General features: G+C 45.3%; 1 pseudogene; it reads right to left on the bottom strand.

Moving 5' to 3' along the window:
* Positions 1-9341: 9341 nt before the first annotated feature.
* LOC143986394 (U2 spliceosomal RNA) lies at positions 9342-9448 on the bottom strand (annotated as a pseudogene).
* Positions 9449-11163: the final 1715 nt, after the last annotated feature.

The raw sequence follows: 11163 nt of genomic DNA, 5'->3' as shown, positions 1-11163 counted from the left end.
ATTTACCAGTGCCCTTGTTACCTCCCCCTGAGACCCTCTTACGAGGAGACATAGTCCTACGCTACAAAGCAGAGGTACTAATACAAAGTGCAATCACCGTTGTGCTAAAAGTCTCACAATAAAATATATATGCTTAATACTGCACAACCTGATGCTGAGTAGGTGTCTAAGGTTTGCCTGGGATTCTTACTGCCCACAGCTCCTGTGTCTCTCACTTACAGCCCCCTGACACTCTGGGCTTTTAAAACTGCCGCCTGGCGCCTGCGCAGTACAGCGCCGTGCACACCAACGTGCACTGCTCACAACCACACTGCCCCCTCCTCTATTAGCCCGGGAGAGCGCTCGGCACGCGTGTGCGTGCACAAGGACCGCCGGAATCCAGGGGGGGGGAAAGGATTCTCATCAGAGCTGCGTGGGACCCCCAGACTACGTGGGACCCCTGTATAGGCTTATTGTGGCAGGGAGTGCAGTGGAGACGTGAGACCTCTGGAGAACCAGGCTTCACTGAGCATGTGTACTGAAAGGCATGAAAGTATGCATCAGGCTGCTCTTACTCTCTCTAGTGGTGGAAACCAGGTAAGACATACTACTACTCAAATGAAGAAATCCATAATATAATTATATATAGGATTAACTTCCCTTACCTGTCCTCACCACAGGAATTGCTGAAAACAGACAGATTCTAGCCTTCACCCATCACGACGGGCAGAGTTGTGCCAACCTTTAGGTTTTTCTGGGGTTCTTTCTCAGAAGAACCTCCTACCTGGACCTTGTAAAAGACTCTGCCAGAAACTTTCGTGCCACTATGTAAACAGTACACCAAGTCTGGTTTTCCCAGAGCCCAGTCTTCCAATAGGAGAAGACTTACAGGCCAAACCTCGTTTCTTCGGATGACAAGACCCGGGTACCATACCATCTTGGGAGTCAAATATCGGCCCGAGATATGGATCCAGTTTGTTGTAGCCCTTAGGCCCCCGCAGGGACCTGCACAGAGCTTTCTTCATAGCACATGTTTTACGTGACCAACCACCATAGACACTGGCGAAAAAACTGAGGTGCCTCCCATGTGGCAGGGGTTATATAGGGGAGGAATTCTCCTTAATTGGGGTTAACCAGTGTCCAATCACCAGAGGTGCCTATATAACCCACTATGTAATGAGCTCCTGTGTCCCGTGATGTATGATCAAGAAAGATATTTTCTACTTTTTGTTATAAGAAAAATCGAATAAACTCAATTTTAGTCATACATTTAGAGCAAAATTTATTCAGCCACATGTCTTTAGTAAAAAAAATGTCAATAAGCGTATATTTATTGGTTTGCGCAAAAGTTATAGTGTCTACAAACTAGAGTACATTTTCTGGAATTTACATAGCTTTTAATTTATGACTGCCTATCTCATTTCTTGAGGTGCTAAAATGGCAGGGCAGTACAACCTCCCCCCCATTTTGGAAAGTAGACACCCCAAGGAAATTGCTAAGGGGCATGTTGAGCCCATTGAATATTTTTTTTGTCCCAAGTGATTGAATAATGACACAAAAAAAAAAAGTTTACAAAAAGTTGTCACTAAATGATATATTGCTCACACATGCCATAGTCATATGTGGAATTGCACCCCAAAATATATTCTGCTGCTTCTCCTGAGTACGGGGATACCACATATGTGGGACTTTTTGGGAGTCTAGCCGCGTACGGCACCCCGAAAACCAATCACTGCCTTCAGGATTTCTAAGGGTGCAAATTTTTTATTTCACTCCTCACTACCTATCACAGTTTCGAAGGCCATAAAATGCCAAAATAACACAAAACCCCCCCAAATGACCCCATTTTGGAAAGTAGACACCCCAAGGAAATTGCTGAGGGGCATGTTGAGCCCATTGAATATTTTTTTTTTGTCCCAAGTGATTAAATAATGACACAAAAAAAAAAGTTTACAAAAAGTTGTCACTAAATGATATATTGCTCACACATGCCATAGTTATATGTGGAATTGCACCCCAAAATATATTCTGCTGCTTCTCCTGAGTACGAGGATACCACATATGTGGGACTTTTGGGAGTCTAGCCGCGTTCGGCACCCCGAAAACCAATCACTGCCTTCAGGATTTCTAAGGGTGCAAATTTTTGATTTCACTCCTCACTACCTATCACAGTTTCGAAGGCCATAAAATGCCAAAATAGCACAAAACCCCCCCAAAATGACCCCATTTTGGAAAGCAGACACCCCAAGCTATTTACTGAGAGGCATGTTGAGTCCATGAAATATTTTATATTTTGCCACAAGTTGCAGCACAAAGTTGTCCCTAAATGATATATTGCTCAAACATGCTATGGGCATAAGTGAAATTACACCCCAGAATAAATTCTTCTGCTTCTCCCGAGTACGGGGATACCCCATGTGGGAGACTTTTTGGGAGCCTAGCCACGTACGGGACCCCGAAATCCAAGCACTGCCTTCCGGATTTAAATATAAAACGCTACCAAAAAAACTGTTAGCGATCGCAGGGATCAGGCCTGACTCTGCGAACGCTGCAGTTATGTGTTTAGTGTTTTGTAAGTGACAGTGATCGATCGATACTGCACTTGGGTGGGCTGGGCGGAGGGGCAAAACGCAGGTGCTAGCAGGTATCTGGGCTGATCCCGCTAACAATGCGTTTTTTTGGAACCCTAAACTGCTGGGGACGCTAGTATAGATCTGATCAGTCAGATATTGATGTGTTCAGATTCTATACCACTACAGGAGGTTTATGCTTTGCGCGTGGGTGTTAGCGGTACTGGCACTAACCTAGCGCTGCCTGGGTCGACGCAGACCCTGACCCTAAAACCTAATTGATATCACCCGCCGGGTGATCAGGGGGTTAAACCTTTATTGGGTAATAAATGTTGGGTGCCCTGATGCTAGAAAAAGCAAACTAACTAACCAGAGTCACCCGTAACACTTATACGGTGATCACTGGTGAAAGGGTTAACTAGGGGCAATCAAGGGGTGTACATTTTTATTAGGTAGTATATGGGGGTCCCTGGCGCTATATAAAAACCTGACGGGGAACCTAAATAACTAACTGGCTAACCAGCATCACCAGTGACACTTACATGGTGATCGCTGGTGAAAGGGTTAACTAGGGGCAATCAGGGGGTTAAAACCATTATTGTGTATTATATGGGGGTACCTAGCGCTATAAAAACCTGGCGGTGATCCTAAAAAAATAACTAGCTACCTAGCGACACCAGTGACACTAATGCAGCGATCAGAAAAACGATCGCTTAGTGACACTGGCAAAAGGGGGTGAAAGGGTTAACTAGGGGCAATCAGGGGGTTAAAACCATTATTGGGTAGTATATCGGGGTACCTAGCGCTATAAAAATCTGGCGGTGAACCTAAAAAATAACTAGCTACCTAACGGCACCAGTGACACTAATGCAGCGATCAGAAAAACGATCGCTTAGTGATACTGGCAAAAGGGGGTGAAAGGGTTAACTAGGGGCAATCAGGGGGTTAAAACCATTATTGGGTAGTATATCGGGGTACCTAGCGCTATAAAAACCTGACGGTGAACCTAAAAAAAGAACTAGCTACTTAGCGGCACCAGTGACACTAATGCAGCGATCAGAAAAACGATAGCTTAGTGACACTGGCAAAAGGGGGTGAAAGGGTTAACTAGGGGCAATCAGGGGGTTAAAAACCATTATTGGGTAGTATATCGGGGTACCTAGCGCTATAAAAACCTGGCGGTGAATCTAAAAGAATAACTAGCTACTTAGCGGCACCAGTGACACTAATGCAGGGATCAGAAAAACGATCACTTAGTGACACTGGCAAAAGGGGGTGAAAGGGTTAACTCTAGGGGCAATCAGGGGGTTAAACCTTTATTAGGGGGGTAGGGGGCTACCCTGGACCTAACACTAACTGCCCTGACAGTTTTTACTGTCACAACTGACACTAAATGCAGTGATCAGTAAATAAATGATCACTGCAATCAGTGACACTGTGACTGGGAGGGGGAGGGGGGCGGGGTGATCTGGGGGGTTTGTGTGCCTATGTGTACCTACATGTCAGTGTAGTGTTGGTGCACACTTGCTTTCAGTGTTCTCCTCGTAGTCCGGTCAAAAAGACCGCCCCGAGGAGAATGACATCACTTCCTCCCTGCCTGTGTTTACTATACACAGCGGGGGAAGCTTCTCATTTGCCAGGAGCGATCGAGAGGGGATGGCCAGAAACCAATGGCTATCCCCTCATCCCGGATCGCTCCTGCAGTGAAACGGACCGCCGCATCCAGTGGGAGGGGGTCCGATCGGACCCCCCACCCACTGGAAGGCGAACAAGTACATGTACGTGCTTGTGCCTGTCGGTTCCATTGCACCGACGTACATTGCCATGCGGCGATCCTTAAGTGGTTAATCGTCATTAAAATTAGTGCTCCCGCCAAAACGGACATTTTTAAAAATATTTTAGGCATTGACTCATGTCCCCTGGGGCAGGAGCCAAGTCCCCAAACCCTTTTTAGGACAGTATCTTGCATATTAGCCATTAAAATTAGCACTTTTTATTTCGAATGTTCGAGTCCAATAGACTTCAATGGGGTTCTAAAGTTCGTACAAATTTTCGCTCCGTTCGAACTGGGGGGTGTTCGGCTCATCCCTATCTGTAAACTGCCCTGCCTACATTCCCTTTTTAAAATTACCACATTCTCCTCAATGTAAGTAATTTCAGACTCTATTTAACCACCCTTGACTGATGGAGTACACTTTAGTAGTACCTTCTGTGGTACAGTAACAGCTGATAGTGAGGGGGGAGTTCAAAGAAGCGTAAATTAGTGGCACAAATTTGCTCCCTGCCTGTGACTGAACAGTGAAGGAAAAGCAGCACAGTGATGGGCTTATCCCTCTGTCATACTTTTTTCTCCTATCAGCATTCTCCCCAGCACATGGACTGTTGTATAGAGACTGCAAGAATTTTATATCATGCCATTATACAAGTAATTACATTGATTGCATTTAAAAAATAATTTTAATGGTGTATTAATGAATACAGAACCAAATAAAAGTGTAACTAAAGTCAAATTCTTTTGGTTTGCATTGAGTGGAGAGGGGTTAGAACATCTGTTTTTTTATATTGCTGTCTGTGCTTCCATATAGAGATTCCCCTCTCTATTTGTCCTATTTACCACCATCATTGGAAGTGAAAGTAAAAGAAAATCTCAAATTTTGAGTTGACTTCAGAATAGTAATAGAGGGAAATTCTTCTCATGGCGAGACTAGTTCTGGTGACCCTGGTACACCCTAGAATTCCCCCCAGTTTGGAGGAATATTTTCTCACTTCCTGTTTTGGTTATGGGACAGGAAGTGTGCCCTATGGGACACATATGTCAAAAAAACTTGACAGGAGTTATAACCCTACCTTTACAGCTTGAATGTTAATGTAGGTTACATATTCTTAATGTACTAATCAATACAACAAGGTCATCTATATTTTACATTCTCCCATGGACATTTCATGCACAATAAAGACAAATCCTTATACCGTATATACTCGAGTATAGGCCGACCCGAATATAAGCCGAGGCCCCCAATTTACCCCCAAAAAAACTGGCAAACTTATTGACTCGTGTATAAGCCGAGGGTGAGACATGCCTGTCCATCCCTGTGTGTGTGTCCGTCCATCCCTGTGTGTCCGTCCATCCCTGTGTGTCCGTCCATCCCTGTGTGTCCGTCCATCCATCCCTGTGTGTGTGTGTGTCCATCCATCCATCCATCCCTGTGTGTGTGTGTCTCCATCCATCCATCCATCCATCCCTGTGTGTGTGTGTCTCCATCCATCCATCCATCCATCCCTGTGTGTGTGTGTCTCCATCCATCCATCCATCCCTGTGTGTGTGTGTATCCATCCATCCCTGTGTGTGTGTGTGTCTCCATCCATCCATCCATCCGTGTGTGTGTGTCTCCATCCGTGTGTGTGTGTGTGTGTGTGTGTGTGTGTGTGTGTGTGTGTGTGTGTCCAGCCTACCTGCACCTACACCCGCAGCAGATCGCAAAACGCAGTGCGGAAATGAATAGGGTTTGCAGTGTTAGCTGCATGGCAATATAGTGTGAACCAGGGCTGAGGACCCATTCACTTTGGCAGGGAAAAGGGAATAGTTGAGTCGCAGATTTATTCCCGCTGGCCACCCACACAGAGAAGACCATCCAGCAGCCACTTTGCGTCATAGCCACGACAAAAATCCCATCATGTTTAGTGGGCAGTACAGGTGTGTGTGTGTGTGTGTGTGTGTGTGTGTGTGTGTGTGTGTGTGTGTGTGTGTGTGTGTGTGTCCAGTCTACCTGTGTCCCGAGCCTTTGTCCCGAGCCTCCGTCCCGTGTCGTGCCTTGCCTTCGTCCCGTCCCGTCCCGTCCCGTGCCGTGCCTTGCCTTGCCTCCGTCCCGTGCCCTCTTCGTCGGCGGCCATTGTAAAATTCAAAAGCCGCGCCTCCTCCTTCGCCTGTGATAGGCGGAACACTGAATTTCCCAGCAGCCTGTGTTCCGCCTATCACGGACGTCGTATCATCCTCGTCCGTAGTACGAGGATGAGACGATGCCCGTGATAGGCGGAACACAGGCTGCTGGGAAATTCAGTGTTCCGCCTATCACAGGCGAAGGCGGAGCCGGAGGCGCGGCTTTTGAATCATAGAATGGCCGCTGTCTGTCTGCTCGACACGCTGATCGAGCGGGCAGACAGCGATGACTCGAGTATAAGCCGAGGGGGGCACTTTCAGCCTCAAAAAAGAGGCTGAAAATCTCGGCTTATACTCGAGTATATACGGTAGTTAGGTATTCTGGTTGAAAAAAGACACAAGTCCATCTAGTTCAACCCACAGAGAAAAAAAATACACACACACACACACACACACACACGTAGAAAACCTCTATATACCTTATCCTAAACCCACAGTTGATCCAGAAGAAGGCAAAACACCAATAATGCATGATCAAATTTACTCCAGCGGGTTAGAAAATCCCTTCCAGATTCCCCAAGAGGCAATTGGATATTCCCTGAATCAATCTTATCTATAAAGATTTTTATCCGGTTATATTTTGTGTATTTAGGAAAGAAACCAGGCATTTTTGAAAACAATCTATTGAGCTGGCCAATACCAACTCTTGAGCGAGTGCATTCCACATTTTCACAGTTCTTACTGTGAAAAAGCCTTTCTGGATTTGGGGGTTAAATTTCTTTACCACCAGACGTTAAGCGTGCCCCCTTGTCCTCTGTGGTGACTTCAAACTGAATAGCTCTACACCAAGTTCACTATATGAACCACTTATGTATTTATACATGTTGATCATATTCCCCATTAATCTCCTCTTCTCAAGAGAGAAAAAAATCTGTTCCCCTAATCTATCCTCATAGCTGAGCTCCTCCATGCCTCTTATCAGTTTGGTTGTCCTTCTCTGCACTTTCTCCACTTCCCCAATATCCTTTTTACGAAATTGTGCCCAAAACTGCATATTCCAGGTGAGGTCTTACTAATGATTTGTGCAGGGGTAAATTATATCTCTCACTCTGCAGTCCATACCTCTTAATACAAGAAAGGATTTTGTTCACTGTGGAAACTGAAGCTTGGCATTGAATGCCATTATTAAGCTTATGATCTACCAGAACAAGAAGATCCTTCTCTGCAATTAATTCCCCCCAGTTGTACTCCCCTTGGTATGTATGATGCATGCATATTCTTAGCCCCCAAGTGCATAACTTTACATTTATTATCATTAAACTTCATATGCCACACAGTCATCCAAGCAAGCAGTGCACTGAGATTGGCTTGTAAGTTGGAGATATCCTGTAAGGAAGTAATTCCAGTGCATAGCTTGGTGTCATCTGCAATAGACTGAAATTGTACTTTTAATCCCAGACTCTATATCATTTATAAATATATTTAAAAAGTAAGGGTCCCAACACTGAACCTTGGGGTACACCACTGATAATCTTAGACCATTCAGAGTATGATTCATTAACCACTACTCTCTGAATAGCAAACTTTCTATCCATTTACAAATAGATTTTTTAAAGCCTGTAGAATTTACCTTACATATTACCGGTAGTTGTGTGTGTAGAAAGAAAAAATATCTGTGGATTGGGATTTTACAGGTATCCCAACAATTAATTAAAATATATATTTTTTGCCACATATTATAGCACATCAATTAAAAATCGTGTTTTGAGACACTCTCTTCTTCAAGGGAACAGAGAAGGTACAGAAGCTGAAGCAATAGGCAAAAACACATCACAACTGATGCTCAGCAACAAGAAATTCAGCTTTTTTTTGTTAAAACAGATGGCATGCAAAACACACTCAAAAACGTTACCCGATGAAACACAAAAAAGTGCAACGCATACACAAGCCCTCTGAAATCAGAGGGCCTTGCCCTGAATCCCCCGGAGTGTTAGGCTCCTGACAGGGACAAGGATACTTAAAATGTGGTCCATCTGGCCGAAACCAGATGGACCCCTTTCTTTGGAAGGTCTGCCGAAACAGGCCCACCCCAAGTACCAGGTGGGCCTCCCCATGAGAGAGAGGGAGAACTAAGCCAGAAGGCCATGTCCACTCTCTCCCAAGACTTTCAGGGCAGGCCCAAGGACCTGCTACCCTACTCATCACACGTGCAGTGTACAACATAAAAATACACAAAGTAATAAACAAAGTAATAAATAAAAACAAAGTAGGGAAGGAATAAATGCAGAGGAGAGTGAAAAGGTGACCATTGTGTAAAACAATGATCAAACCCTCCGGCCAGGAATAAAAAGTTCCTCTGGTCCCAACCAAAAGGCCCGCCCCAAGAGGCAGGTGCTAAAAAAGCGTGTTATATGGTGCAGTGACCTTAGTGCCAAAAATCAGAGTGACCCTCACTCACAGTGATCTTATGGCACCCCTGGCCTGCCACTCCAAGGGCACATACTCCATAGGCTTTCAAGACCGCCCTGACCAACAGCCCAGACCACAGCAGCCCCCACCCCAGGCAGGAAGTCTTGAAGTTCTGGGAGCTTGGGGAGAGCCCGGACCTCAACAAGCTCAACCCTCGCTCCCATCACTCCCACCTAATTATATTTGGGAAGTACTAACTGCTCCACCCCAGTGCTGTAGACAAGCAATCGTTCTCTCCCAAAGAACTGTCCGGAGCTAGAGCTACCCCAATCTAGGCAAGAAGGCCAGGGACCCAACCATCTGGGTCAGACCCAATGCAGCACCCATCCGCACCAGGAGCACCCTTCTGGATGGCTCAAACTCAAACATGCACCGGCCCCCAGTATCTATCGGGCAGCACGGTGTGAACCCTACCGAAACCGTCCTTCCAATTGCTAATGACACCATTGGAGTTCTCTACCTCCCCTCTTTATAGGGGAAGCGCAGCGCCTCCTTTGGCAACTGATAAGAACAGATACTACACTCGATCTTAGCCAAAAGGCCCAGAAGCTTCAAAGAGTGTGTTTTACACTTACAACCCAAGGGATCGGGATCACTGAGCACTGATGATTAAAAACAAATTGCACTAGGGGACCACCCACCCACTACCATGTAGGAGGTTCAGGGAGATCTTGCTTGACAGGATCACCGCACCATTCTTGGATCAAACAAAAGAAAAAGTAAACACAAAAAAGGGAGCAAAAAAGATCCAGATTCAAAAAGTACACATTGCACCTACATAAAGTTGAGAAAAAAATATGTAAATGAAAGTTGTGCAGCGAGTTGCAAGGATTAGCGCCCATAGATTCTGAAAAAAGGAAACTAAAAAGAGATGTCCAAAACAGAGATTTTTTTAAGGGCCATTCAAATATAATATAATTTAACCATCCTAAGGCTTAGAAATACTCATAGTGCTGCCTCTGTCAGATACCAAAGAATCCTTAGACTGCCCCAGGGTGGACATAAAGAGACAGAGCTGCTCCTACAGCTGGTATAAATAATGATGACCATTAAATCAACCAGCCTAATTAAGTCAAATCTGAACAAATGTAAGGTGTGGGAAAACTCCATTGAAATATATATATAAAGATTATCCAAACTGGCATCCAGAGAACTTAAAGCGGGAGTTCCGCCGTTTTTTTTTTTTTTAAAGCCAGCAGCTACAAATACAGCAGCTGCTGACTTTTAAAATGGTGACACTTACCCGCCCAGCGCGTCCGCGATGTCGGCACCCGAAGCCGATCTCTCGATCGCCTCTCGGGTGCTGCCACCGCCATCTTGGGTATGGGAATCAGGAAGTGGAGCCTTTCGGCTTCATTTCCCGGTTCCCTACTGCGCATGCGCGAGTCGCGCTGCGCAATAAGGATGGACCCGCTGCCTCTGGGATCTGTGTGTTTCCCAGCAGGCAGCGGGGGACTTTCGGAAAGGGGCATAGATCTACACCCCTTTCCGCAGAGAGCTATCCCGGAAGTGGGTGCAGATACCTGTACTGTACAGGTACCTGCACCCCCCTCCCCCTGAAAGGTGCCAATTGTAGCGCCGAAGGGGGGGAGGATTCCAATGAGCGGAAGGTCCACTTTAGGGTGGACCTCCGCTTTAATTCCCACCACACATGTGCATGATGGATAATGTCATCATGCATGACAGCGTCAGTGCAGACACATCCCACCACTGAGAAATAACACAGTGTCATGTTGGTAGATGATGATGACATTCCCGTGGGGTGTGAAAACTTTTATTGTATATTTGCAGTATGTGGAGAACTGTATCCAATTTGTATAGCTTTTAAATGATTTGTTAAAGCAGTTCAATGGTCCCAGCATACACTTTCATTTTATAACATCAGCATTGTAATAAGAATAAAAATAATATTTATTTATTTATGAAAATACAATATAAACTTACTTGAAAATCTGCTTTCATGGTATAAGTGCACCTGTCTGCTGGCCATCTCTTTCCACAATATCTTGAATTCCCTGCATGCTTTACAGCTTCTCCTCCACTGTTTCTTTTCAATTTCTAAGGACCATATATCCCATGGTACCGTGCTGCCTGCAAGCAGTTATTCCTGTACCAACCCCACCTCCTGTAACTCCTCCCCTTAGCACCTCTGTAGTTCAGAAGTCAGGCTCTGTAAAATGTGTGACACAGCAATGCCGACTTACAGTACTTACATAATGAATATGTGTCACAGATTTCAAGATCATAAATGTGTGGCGATCTTAACAA

The sequence above is a fragment of the Lithobates pipiens genome, unplaced genomic scaffold, assembly GCF_037356315.1.
Source record: "Lithobates pipiens isolate NorthernLeopardFrog02 unplaced genomic scaffold, aLitPip1_a1.2 Scaffold_16, whole genome shotgun sequence".
Taxonomy (NCBI): Eukaryota; Metazoa; Chordata; class Amphibia; order Anura; family Ranidae; genus Lithobates; species Lithobates pipiens.
Note: the sequence above shows the minus strand (reverse complement) of the source record. Positions and strands in the feature narration are given on the sequence as shown.